Source organism: Chelonia mydas, chromosome 1 (assembly GCF_015237465.2).
Source record: "Chelonia mydas isolate rCheMyd1 chromosome 1, rCheMyd1.pri.v2, whole genome shotgun sequence".
Classification (NCBI taxonomy): Eukaryota; Metazoa; Chordata; order Testudines; family Cheloniidae; genus Chelonia; species Chelonia mydas.
This window is the reverse complement of record NC_057849.1, coordinates 11,939,449-11,952,743: the sequence shown is the minus strand read 5'-3', so window position 1 is coordinate 11,952,743 and position 13,295 is coordinate 11,939,449. Positions and strand designations below refer to the sequence as shown.

General features: G+C 51.4%; 1 pseudogene; it reads right to left on the bottom strand.

Annotated features, from left to right (window-relative positions):
- Window positions 1-8,074: 8,074 nt before the first annotated feature.
- Window positions 8,075-11,895, bottom strand: LOC119563696 (annotated as a pseudogene).
- Between the last annotated feature and the right edge of the window lie 1,400 nt (window positions 11,896-13,295).

Here is a 13,295-nt window from a genome sequence, read left to right as displayed (position 1 = left end):
ATTGTCATGCACATTGTGGGGAGAGTGGTCAGTTTGGATGAGCTATTGCCAGCAGGAGAGTGAGTTTGTGTGTGTGTGTGTGTGGTGGTGGTGGTGGGGGGGGTTAAAAAACCTGGATTTGTGCTGGAAATGGCCCACCTTGATTTTCATGCACGTTGTAAGGAGAGTGGTCACTTTGGATAGGCTATTACCAGCAGGAGAGTGAGTTTGTGTGTGTGCGCTTGGGGGGGGGTGAGAAAACCTGGATTTGTGCTGGAAATGGCCCATCTTGACGATCACTTTAGATAAGCTATTACCAGCAGGAGAGTGGGGTGGGAGGAGGTATTGTTTCATGGTGTCTGTGTATATAATAATGTCTTCTGCAATTTCCACAGTATGCATCCGATGAAGTGAGCTGTAGCTCACGAAAGCTCATGCTCAAATAAATGGGTTAGTCTCTAAGGTGCCACAAGTACTCCTTTTCTTTTAGTGGAGAAAGAGGTGGTTAGGGACTATTTAGAAAAGCTGGACGTGCACAAGTCCATGGGGCCGGACGAGTTGCATCCGAGCGTGCTAAAGGAATTGGCGGCTGTGATTGCAGAGCCATTGGCCATTATCTTCGAAAACTCATGGCGAACTGGGGAAGTCCCAGATGACTGGAAAAAGGCTAATGTAGTGCCCATCTTTAAAAAAGGGAAGAAGGAGGATCCTGGGAACTACAGGCCAGTCAGCCTCACCTCAGTCCCCGGAAAAATCATGGAGCAGGTCCTCAAAGAATCAATCCTGAAGCACTTACATGAGAGGAAAGTGATCAGGAACAGTCAGCATGGATTCACCAAGGGAAGGTCATGCCTGACTAATCTAATCGCCTTCTATGATGAGATTACTGGTTCTGTGGATGAAGGGAAAGCAGTGGATGTATTGTTTCTTGACTTTAGCAAAGCTTTTGACATGGTCTCCCACAGTATTCTTGTCAGCAAGTTAAAGAAGTATGGGCTGGATGAATGCACTATAAGGTGGGTAGAAAGTTGGCTAGATTGTCGGGCTCAACGGGTAGTGATCAATGGCTCCATGTCTAGTTGGCAGCCGGTGTCAAGTGGAGTGCCCCAGGGGTCGGTCCTGGGCCGGTTTTGTTCAATATCTTCATTAATAATCTGGAGGATGGTGTGGATTGCACCCTCAGCAAATTTGCGGATGATACTAAACTAGGAGGAGTGGTAGATACGCTGGAGGGCAGGGATAGGATACAGAGGGACCTAGACAAATTGGAGAATTGGGCCAAAAGAAATCTGATGAGGTTCAACAAGGACAAGTGCAGAGTCCTGCACTTAGGACGGAAGAACCCAATGCAGCGCTACAGACTAGGGACCGAATGGCTAGGCAGCAGTTCTGCGGAAAAGGACCTAGGGGTGACAGTGGACGAGAAGCTGGATATGAGTCAGCAGTGTGCCCTTGTTGCCAAGAAGGCCAATGGCATTTTGGGATGTATAAGTAGGGGCATAGCAAGCAGATCGAGGGACGTGATCGTTCCCCTCTATTCGACATTGGTGAGGCCTCATCTGGAGTACTGTGTCCAGTTTTGGGCCCCACACTACAAGAAGGATGTGGATAAATTGGAGAGAGTCCAGCGAAGGGCAACAAAAATGATTAGGGGTCTGGAACACATGACTTATGAGGAGAGGCTGAGGGAACTGGGATTGTTTAGTCTGCAGAAGAGAAGAATGAGGGGGGATTTGATAGCTACTTTCAACTACCTGAGAGGTAGTTCCAGAGAGGATGGTTCTAGACTATTCTCAGTTGTAGAAGAGGACAGGACAAGGAGTAACGGTCTCAAGTTGCAGTGGGGGAGGTTTAGGTTGGATATTAGGAAAAACTTTTTCACCAAGAGGGTGGTGAAACACTGGAATGTGTTACCTAGGGAGGTGGTAGAATCTCCTTCCTTAGAAGCTTTTAAGGTCAGGCTTGACAAAGCCCTGGCTGGGATGATTTAATTGGGGATTGGTCCTGCTTTGAGCAGGGGGTTGGACTAGATGACCTCCTGAGGTCCCTTCCAACCCTGATATTGTATGATTCTATGACCCCGGGCCAGTGCTCGGGCTCAGCCCTTCTCACCCAGCGAGCCCCAGCCCGGGTCCCGGGCCAGCAGGGTCCGCTGTGATCATGGAGTGTGGCCTTCGCCCTCGGCCAGTTACCCTCCCTATTCGATATTTCCAGCTCTCACGGGGCTTCACAGCAGGGGTCAATCTCCTGGCCCTTCCCCGGGAGATCGATGGGAAAACGGAAGGAGGGAGCAGAACCGTGACCTGCCCCAGGTCTGGCAGTGAGTCAGGGGCAGAGCCCGGAATAGAACTCAGTCCTGGGGCTTGTACTCTAACCAGTAGCCCATACTGTTTCCAATCCCGTGTGCTGGATTTTCACCGCATGCGCTTGGCCTCTCAGCTGCACAGAGAAAGCCCCAGCGCTGCTCTCCCCAGACAGGCAGGCCACCACTTCTCTTCCCCCCATTATCCTGTAGCACCTCTCATTTCCACCCCTCAGTCTGTCCCTCCCTGATTCCGTGGCATCTGCAGTCTTGCTTCGCCACCTAGTGGAGCTTCTCCATGTTGAAGCACTTGGAGGAGAGGAAGGTGATCAGGAACAGTCAACATGGATTCACCAAGGGCAAGTCATGCCTGACCAGCCTGATTGCCTTCTGTCACGGAGTCACCGGGCAATGCTCTGGAACTACTCCATACGAAGCCAGTAAGGACTCTGGGGGAGCATGTCTCCTCTGGGAGCAGACTGTCTCCAGGGCAAGAAGCTTACACAGCTTCGACCTTCCTGAGTCTGACCTCGGAGCATTCAGCATCCCCTTCCACACTGTACGCTTCCCACAGCGAGTCCGCACAGGCGGGGCTCCCGGGGAAGCCCGTGTGGGCCCTGCACCGCAACTCTGCAGTCAGATGTGACTCTCAGCCAACCAGTAAAACAGAAGGTTTATTAGACAACCGGAACACAGTCCAAAACAGAGACCCAGGTCTGGTCCACACTCCCAAAGCTGCAGGCTTTAACCAAAAGCGGCGGGGAACCAGCTGAGCAGCGGGGGACAGCAGAGCAGCAAACAGCAGGAGTTTGCCTGGGATCTGTGCTGGTGAGTATCTGGGTATCTGAGTGTGTGTTTGGTGAGAGGATCGGAGTGTTTGTAGTGAGGGCAGCTTGAAAGTTTGAGTGAGTGCTTGATTGGTTGGCTGAAAAGGGCGGGAGTTTGGAGTGTTTGTTTCAGGTGAGCCTGGCTGTTTAAAAAAAGCCAGTGCTCTGCGAACCAGCTGAGCGGCGGGGGAGAGCAGAGCAGCAAACAGCAGGAGTTTGCCTGGGAGTTCGCCTGGAGTGAGCCCACTGAGGCTTACACCCTAACGACTTCTCTGAGTAATTACTGCATCTCCTGAGGAAGCTCATAGTAGGAAGGTAATATGGATGGGGAGTGTTCAACTGTTGTGACCTGCGCCGGATGTGCCATGTTTGTCTTTCTTCCAGAGGACAGAAGCGACTTTGTCTGTACAAAGTGCAAGCTGGTCTCCATATTGGAAGAGAAGGTTCAAGGTCTGGAGCAACAGGTATCGACCCTGAGTTACATAAGAGAAACGGAAGATTTCCTGGACAGATGTCAGGATATGCTTCTACAGGCACAAGGTTCTGAAGATTCAGAGCAGGCTGCCCAGTGCGGACAGGAGGATGGTGAAGAAATCTGGCAACATGTGACCTCCAGAAGAAGAAGGGGGAACGTCCATGTACCAGCAACGTGGACACAGGTAAGTAACCGTTTTCATGTTCTCTCTACAGGTACCATTGCGGGGAGTGGCCCAGATGATACATCTGGGGGAAGGGAGCAGAAGGAGACTCCACCAGTTGAAAGGCATGAGATGCACTGTCTTAAGGTTTGGGGTTCCAAGACCACCACTCCCAAGAGAAGGAGGCAGATGGTGGTGGTCGGGGACTCTCTCCTCCGGGGGACTGAGTCATCTATCTGCCGCCCTGACCGGGAAAACAGAGAAGTCTGCTGCTTGCCAGGGGCTAAGATTCGCGATGATACCAGGAGGAAGCAAGAGCAGGAGCGTGTGAGAGGGGAGGGCTCCTGCCTCATACTGAGAACAAGGGGCAATCAGCGGGTTATCTCAAGTGCCTATATACAAATGCACAAAGCCTAGGAAACAAGCAGGGAGAACTGGAGGTCCTCGCAAAGTCAGGGAATTATGATGTGATTGGAATAACGGAGACTTGGTGGGATAACTCGCATGACTGGAGTACTGTCATGGATGGGTATAAACTGTTCAGGAAGGGCAGAAAAGGTGGGGGAGTAGCACTGTATGTAAGGGAGCAGTATGACTGCTCAGAGCTCAAGTATGAAACTGCAGAAAAACCTGAGAGTCTCTGGATTAAGTTTAGAAGCTTGAGCAACAAGGGTGATGTCGTGGTGGGAGTCTGCTATAGACCACCGGACCAGGGGGATGAGGTGGACGAGGCTTTCTTCCGGCAACTCGCAGAAGCTACTAGATTGCACGCCCTGGTTCTCATGGGTGACTTTAATTTTCCTGATATCTGCTGGGAGAGCAATACAGCGGTGCACAGACAATCCAGGAAGTTTTTGGAAACTGTAGGGGACAATTTCCTGGTGCAAGTGCTGGAGGAACCAACTAGGGGTGGAGCTCTTCTTGACCTGCTGCTCACAAACCGGGAAATATTAGTAGGGGAAGCAAAAGTGGATGGGAACCTGGGAGGCAGTGACCATGAGATGGTCGAGTTCAGGATCCTGACACAAGGAAGAAAGGAAAGCAGCAGAGTACGGACCCTGGACTTCAGAAAAGCAGACTTTGACTCCCTCAGGGAACTGATGGGCAAGATCCCCTGGGAGAATAACATGAGGGGGAAAGGAGTCCAGGAGAGCTGGCTGTATTTTAAAGAATCCTTATTGAGGTTACAGGGACAAACCATCCCGATGTGTAGAAAGAATAGTAAATATGGCAGGCGACCAGCTTGGCTTAACAGTGAAATCCTTGCTGATCTTAAACACAAAAAAGAGGCTTACAAGAAGTGGAAGATTGGACAAATGACCAGGGATGAGTATATAAATATTGCTCGGGCATGTAGGGATGGAATCAGGAAGGCTAAATCACACCTGGAGTTGCAGCTAGTGAGGGATGTTAAGAGTAACAAGAAGGGTTTCTTCAGGTATGTTGGCAATAAGAAGAAAGCCAAGGAAAGTGTGGGCCCCTTACTAAGTGAGGGAGGCAACCTAGTGACAGATGTGGAAAAAGCTAACGTACTCAATGCTTTTTTTGCCTCTGTCTTCACGAACAAGCGATTGGGAGAAGCCCCGGAAGATTGGAAAAAGGCTAATGTAGTGCCCATCTTTAAAAAAGGGAAGAAGGATGATCCTGGGAACTACAGGCCGGTCAGCCTCACCTCAGTCCCCGGAAAAATCATGGAGCATGTCCTCAAGGAATCAATTCTGAAGCACTTAGACGAGAGGAAAGTGATCAGGAACAGTCAGCATGGATTCACCAAGGGAAAGACATGCCGGACTAATCTAATTGCCTTCTATGATGAGATAACTGGCTTTGTGGATGAAGGGAAAGCAGTGGACATGTTATTCCTCGACTTTAGCAGACCTTTGACACGGTCTCCCACAGTATTCTTGTCAGCAAGTTAAAGAAGTATGGGCTGGATGGATGCACTACAAGGTGGGTAGAAAGTTGGCTAGATTCTCGGGCTCAACGGGTAGTGATCAATGGCTCCATGTCTAGTTGGCAGCCGGGATCAAGCAGAGTGCCCCAAGGGTTGGTCCTGGGGCTGATATTGTTCAATATCTTCATTAATGATCTGGAGGATGGTGTGGATTGCACCCTCAGCAAGTTTGCGGATGACACTAAACTGGGAGGAGTGGTAGATACGCTGGAGGGTAGGGATAGGATACAGAGGGACCTAAACAAATTGGAGGATTGGGCCAAAAGAAATCTGATGAGGTTCAACAAGGACAAGTGCAGAGTCCTGCATTTAGGACGGAAGAATCCCATGCACCGCCACAGACTAGGGACCGAATGGCTAGGCAGCAGTTCTGCAGAGAAGGACCTAGGGGTGACAGTGGACGAGAAGCTGGATATGAGTCAGCAGTGTGCCCTTGTTGCCAAGAAGGCCAATGGCATTTTGGGATGTATAAGTAGTGGCATTGCCAGCAGATCGAGGGACGTGATTGTTCCCCTCTATTCGACATTGGTGAGGCCTCATCTGGAGTATTGTGTCCAGTTTTGGGCCCCACACTACAAGAAGGATGTGGATAAATTGGAGAGAGTCCAGCGAAGGGCAACAAAAATGATTAGGGGACTGGAACACAAGTTATGAGGAGAGGCTGAGGGAACTGGGATTGTTTACGGAAGAGAAGAATGAGGGGAGATTGATAGCTGCTTTTACCTACCTTAAAGTTGGATCCAAAGAGGATGGATCTAGACTATTCTCAGTGATAGCAGATGACAGGACAAGGAGTAATGGTCTCAAGTTGCAGTGGGGGAGGTTTAGGTTGGATATCAGGAAAAACTTTTTCACTAGGAGGGTGGTGAAACTTGGAATTCATTACCTAGGGAGGTGGTGGAATCCCCTTCCTTAGAAGTTTTTAAGGTCAGGCTTGACAAAGCCGTGGCTGGGATGATTTAGTTGGGATTGGTCCTGCTGTGGGCAGGGTGTTCGACTAGATGGCCTCCAGAGGTCCCTTCCAACTCTGTTATTCTATGAAAAACTGCTCAGCAAGTCACCTATCTCCAGCACCCAGTTCCCAATGGGATCCAAACCCCAAATAAATAAATCTGTTTTACTCTGTATAAAGCTTATGCAGGGTAAACTCATAAATTGTCCGCCTTCTATATCACTGATCGAGAGATATGCACAGCTGTTTGCTTTCCCAGGTATTAATCACTTACTCTGGGTTTACTAATAAACAAAAGTGATTTTATTAAGTATAAAAAGTAGGATTTAAGTGGTTCCAAGTAATAACAGACAGAGTCACCAAGTAAGTCACCAAGCAAAATGAAACAAAACACACAAGTATAAACCTAATATATTAAGAAACTGATTACAGGTAATATTTCACCCTCAGAGACGCTTCAGCTAAAAGGATTATGGGGATTATGGGGAGTTTCTGGAGGTCAATCCGTGCGTAATAACGTTACTCCCCGTTTACACTGGAGCTGGAGCGTCTCAGCCAATGCGCAACAGCTGTTAATCCTCTCGGGGAGGTGGAGTACCAGGAGCACTCCAGCCAGGGAGTCAGAGTGCTCTCCGTGCCTTGCCAGTGTGGACGGGGAGTAAGGTAGAGCGCTCTGGGAGGCTTTATTGTGCTATAACGTGCAACTGTAGCCAAAGCCTGAGATGGAAAGCCGGGGTGTTCTCTGGAAGATCCCTTTGTTCTGTCCCACCCCCTTTTATATCTTTGGCACAAGGCGAGAATCCTTTGCCTTTCTCGGGGTTCCCACCCCTCCTTCTAAATGAAAAAGCACCAGGTTTAAGACGGATTCCAGTATCATTTTTATAGTGGGGACGCTGCACCCCCACTTACCCATGTCCGCTCTCCCTGCCACCCCTTAGAGCTGAGGCTGGGAGCAGGGCCGTGGCTCTAGGAGGGGGAACATGGACATGGTAAGGGGACTGAGGTTGGGGCCACAGCTGTGGGTGGGGGCAGAGCCCCAGGCTCAGGGCCAGGAGAGGACCCCGCATGTGGGGCCGGGAGCAGAGCCCCGAGGCTGACAGCTGGGACCCTGGGCACAGGGCCAGAAGCCAGGACTCTGGGTGCAGGGCCAGCAGCCGGGACCCCAGGTGCAGGGCCAGAAGCAGAGCCCCACATAAAACCTGGGGTTGCTGCAGCACCCCCCAGACCCCTAGTTCCTGCGCCTATGAGTTGATGTGATTCTAACCAGCTGGGGGCAGTGGTGGACATTAAGAATTTCGATTGGAAGGGCATAAGAATTTTAGCACAGGGCTATGGCACATCAACTCTGACAAAATAGTTGTCATAACTCCACAGAAATTATTACACTCATTCCACGGGCCATAGTTTGCCCACCCATGCCCTAGGAAGTCCCAGGCCCTGAACCAGAGACGCCCAAAAGAAGAGGCTGCTTTTGGAAGCCCAGGCCTCATGGGGGTGGGGATCTTCGGGAGGGGTTGCCTCACTTACTCCCCTGGAGGACACTGCTAGTCAGATTTTAGCTTTGGTTCGGGCTCCTGCTCCAAGGAGGGGCAGGAGCCTCTGCTCTTCTGGAGATCCTCAAAGCAGAAGAACTGGAGGGCGATCTCCTCACACGCGTAATTCACCCCGCACTCAAACAAGTAGCCAAACAAGAGCAGCGCTGGCGCCTACTGTCACACGGGCAGGTCCAAGGAACTACACGGCCCTTCGTACAGGAGCCAGGGGTGTCCCCACTTGGCCTCATTCAACGGGGAGAGGTTGAGATAGATGCTCAGGTTGCCCTGCTTGCGTTTATCCATCGGGTGGGAGTAAAGCAGCCATGACATGGTGCTTCTGTGGAGGGCGGAGGCGGCATTCCCAGTGTTCAACAGGCAAGTCATCTCGTGGGCTGGGGTGTCTGGCTCTTCCACGTCATCTGCCTCCAGAAGCCCCGGTGTCGGTGTGAAGCTCACTACGCTGCCCTGGCAGCCGTGAGGCGGCTCGCACAGCTTCTTGCATGAGGAGGGGCTCTCGAATGTCAGCCCCTGGTCTGTGCTGAGCGCAGCCGCCCGGCATCGGCACGGGGTGCGGGCATTGCAGTACAGCACGGGGTCACAGGCCTGGCCTGCCACTCCACCATCTTCATGCCCTTAATCAGCTCGCCCTTGTGCCAGCACTGCCCGCCGTCATCACTATAAAAGACCAAGGACCAGGGCTGGGTCTAGCAGGGCAGCGGCAGGCAGCAGCAGCGAGCGGTAATGTGGTAGACGTAAGCCGGGATCACCAGCCGCCCGGAGCGGAGCTGCACCCCGTGCCCCGGCCCCACCGCAAACGTGGCCCAGTCCTTCAAGTCTTCCCCAATCATCTGCTCCGTCAAGTCCGTTACCGAGCTCCAGGTGCGGCCGGCGTCTCCGCTGCAGACGTAGCACAGCCGGGCGGCGTTCCGTCCAGTGAGGATCTGCCATTGCTCTGTGAGGTGTTGCCTCACGCAGATGAAGAACAGGAAGACAGTCTGACTCTTCTGCTCGTACACCGGGCAGGGGTTCATGGTGCGGTGAGCCGGTAACACTGCGCTCGTCAAGGGCTCCCTGGGCCCCCACTGCAGCGGGAGAGAGGGGGCAAGAACAGGTAGGTCAGAGGGGTAAGCGAGCGGGGCCCACTCCTCTGGTCATCCTGATGTACTTTCTGTACTGCCGCCTCAGGACTGGATGGGCCATGGAGCTCACACTTCGCCCCACCGCCAGGGGGAGCTGTTGAGCCCTCAGCACTTCTGAAAACGAAGCAGGTGCCAAAACGGGGCTCTCAGAGCCTCATTTTAGGCTGTTGGTTCTGCCTTCCCCTAAGGGAGCAGGGGCTGGGCTGCAGCAGCTCCCCTGAGGGCTGTGCTGGCTTCTGCTCTAGTGGCTTGGCTCTGCTTTTCCTCCCTACGTGGATCCAGGCCTGCAATTAGAGACAAGACACATGCCAATCATGCAGTCACTCCGTGGGACAGGAACTGTTGCAATCCCAGCCAGTTCCCAGGTCTGGCCTCCCTCTCCTGAGCTCCTCTCTTGGATGTTTACACTGCATTAGGAATGAGCCTCCCAGGCCAGGTCAGCAGTAGGGTTGCCAGGTGTCTTCCCCCGTCATATTCCTTAGAGGTGCGATCCTGCAAGGTGCTCAGCAGCATCAACTCCCTCCTCACTTCAAAAGGCAGGTAAAGGCCCCTGGCACCTCATCGGAGCGCTCTGCCCCTTACAGAATCTAGCCCTGCCCAGTATCATTAGTTACTGGGGGGTGAATAGCCTGGAGAGGGAGCGGCAGCATCCCGGGTCTATGGGGAGACTTTGGCAAAGCAGTAAAGTGCCTTAAACCACTATGGCTTATTGCTAAAAGCAGCCAAGTCAGCAGGCTGTAAATTGGCCATTCAGCACTCTCAGTTTGACGAAGGCAGGGGGTGCGGGAGTTTTGGGTGCCACAGAAAGGGCAGCTTGACCCCTCGTCCTTCCTGATAAGAATTGTGTTGAAGTGGCTGATACATGCACTTTTGAAGAGCAGGATATGCCCCAGGAATGTCTATTGGGGCCTCAAGGCTGCAAACTCTGGAAAAATCCACACCTGGTTAATCGATAATCAGAAGAAACCTCTTGCTTGACTGTTGAAACTGCTTACTTAACAAGTTTTCTTTAAGGGACATGTCATTCTATTACTAATGTAGAAATAAGGGGGAAAAGTTTGAGGTAGTTGGACTTTTTTTTGGACTCTCCCTCTGGATACATCTTGCAGTCCCCACTGGCAGACGGATTTGGCCACCGGAAGCCTGCCACTGTGCCACTCGAGAGCCACACTCAGCTTTGGTAATTATCAAGGGTTGGGGGTGTTTTACTAACCTTTTGCGGACATGTGTTAGTGCTTGAGACTAAATAAAGTTTAGCTTTAAGTGAAAGCACTCTTGTGTTGTCCTCTTTGTGCCAGCCATCTATCGGTCGGACGGCCGTGTCTCCCCTGATTTGTTTCCTGAAACCACCTCGCACAGAGTAAAAGTTACCAAGAGCTATGCGTTGAAAGAACCCCGGGTAACAGAATTTGGAGGCCCCAGCAAGGATGTGGTAGAGAGGAAGGAGACGGATGGTACAAACAGTTTGTAGTTTGTCCATTGCAATAGGAGGTAAAAGACGGCGGGGTGGGGTCGCTCCCTACAAGTTCCCGTGTCGCAGTTCGCGAGTTAATTTACGGACGCATTCCATTACTGGGACTCAGAACTCAGGCTGATTGCATGTTGGAGTTGAGAAATTATGTCCAGAGACAGGGAAACAACTGGAAAGAATGAACAGTTGAACATTATGTTGGGAAACAGCTTGACAGATTTTGTACAAGAGTATGGGGGTAATGGACCCTGGAAGCCTGGTGCCTTCACTGGCCCCGGAGCCTTCCTGCAGCTCCACAAGCAATGGGATATCTGGGTTAGTGCAGGAAGGTGGGGAGGTCCGAATGGTAGGGCAAAGAAAAGGGCTGCTTTGCTGGGATTGTGGATGGTTGCGACAACACTGGATCAGGAGATAGATCGGTTAAAAGACCAGGTGCAGGAACTGGAAAGAATCAGAGCGGAAAAGGAAAATGAAGTGATTAATTTGAAGGCAGAATCTGATGCTCTCAGAGCTACGTCTGACACAAGCAGCACAGATTGTAGGAACGCAGAAGCAGGTATGTGACCGTCCACCTCGCACAGAGTAAAAGTTACCAAGAGCTTTGGGTTGAAAGAACCCCGGGTAACATGGGAAGCGCTAATGCTGAGACACCTCGGGCTGAGAGCGGCAGCAAGCAAGGGGGGGGGGGGGTCTGCAGAGAAACAACGCACAAGGAATTACCTTGACCGAAGTCCCTGTCTTCCGACTTCGTCTCAGCACCAGGTACTCAGCGTCCTCGTCCCTGGCAGAGGAGTGCTTCTCCGTGAACGCCAGGAGCGTGTCTGTGAGGATATACAGCAGTGCAGGGACCCGATAGGTGACCCCACGCTGCGGATCCTGGTGGAAGAGAGTCACCTTCCCAGAGCATCATTGATCATGATGTCTCGACGTACCAGACACCTCAGCTGGGAGAGAAAAGGCATCAAGGGGGTTAAACCAATACTAGTTCCAGAGCTTCTCTCAGCTGCAGAGCTGCACCCACCTGCTCAGACAGGAAACATTATTGGGCTCCTCAGACAGAACAAGCAATAAGCCTGAGCCACAGAGGTAGGAGTGCATTAATGGTTGAGGTTACAGGGACAAACCATCCCGATGAGTCGAAAGAATAGTAAATATGGCAGGCGACCAGCTTGGCTTAATGGTGAAATCCTAGCGGATCTTAAACATAAAAAAGAAGCTTACAAGAAGTGGAAGGTTGGACATATGACCAGGGAAGAGTATAAAAATATTGCTCGGGCATGTAGGAAAGATATCAGGAGGGCCAAATCGCACCTGGAGCTGCAGCTAGCAAGAGATGTCAAGAGTAACAAGAAGGGTTTCTTCAGGTATGTTGGCAACAAGAAGAAAGCCAAGGAAAGTGTGGGCCCCTTACTGAATGAGGGAGGCAACCTAGTGACAGAGGATGTGGAAAAAGCTAATGTACTCAATGCTTTTTTTGCCTCTGTTTTCACTAACAAGGTCAGCTCCCAGACTGCTGCGCTGGGCATCACAAAATGGGGAAGAGATGGCCAGCCCTCTGTAGAGATAGAGGTGGTTAGGGACTACTTAGAAAAGCTGGACGTGCACAAGTCCATGGGGCCGGACGAATTGCATCCGAGAGTGCTGAAGGAATTGGCGGCTGTGATTGCAGAGCCATTGGCCATTATCTTTGAAAACTCGTGGCGAACGGGGGAAGTCCCGGATGACTGGAAAAAGGCTAATGTAGTGCCCATCTTTAAAAAAGGGAAGAAGGAGGATCCTGGGAACTACAGGCCAGTCAGCCTCACCTCAGTCCCTGGAAAAATCATGGAGCAGGTCCTCAAAGAATCAATCCTGAAGCACTTAGAGGAGAGGAAAGTGATCAGGAACAGTCAGCATGGATTCACCAAGGGAAGGTCATGCCTGACTAATCTAATCGCCTTTTATGATGAGATTACTGGTTCTGTGGATGAAGGGAAAGCAGTGGATGTATTGTTTCTTGACTTTAGCAAAGCTTTTAACACGGTCTCCCACAGCATTCTTGTCAGCAAGTTAAGGAAGTATGGGCTGGATGAATGCACTATAAGGTGGGTAGAAAGCTGGCTAGATTGTCGGGCTCAACGGGTAGTGATCAATGGCTCCATGTCTAGTTGGCAGCCGGTGTCAAGGGGAGTGCCCCAGGGGTTGGTCCTGGGGCCGGTTTTGTTCAATATCTTCATAAATGATCTGGAGGATGGTGTGGATTGCACTCTCAGCAAATTTGCGGATGATACTAAACTGGGAGGAGTGGTAGATACGCTGGAGGGGAGGGATAGGATACAGAAGGACCTAGACAAATTGGAGGATTGGGCCAAAAGAAATCTGATGAGGTTCAATAAGGATAAGTGCAGGGTCCTGCACTTAGGACGGAAGAACCCAATGCACCGCTACAGACTAGGGACCGAATGGCTAGGCAGCAGTTCTGCGGAAAAGGACCTAGGGGTGACAGTGGACGAGAAGCT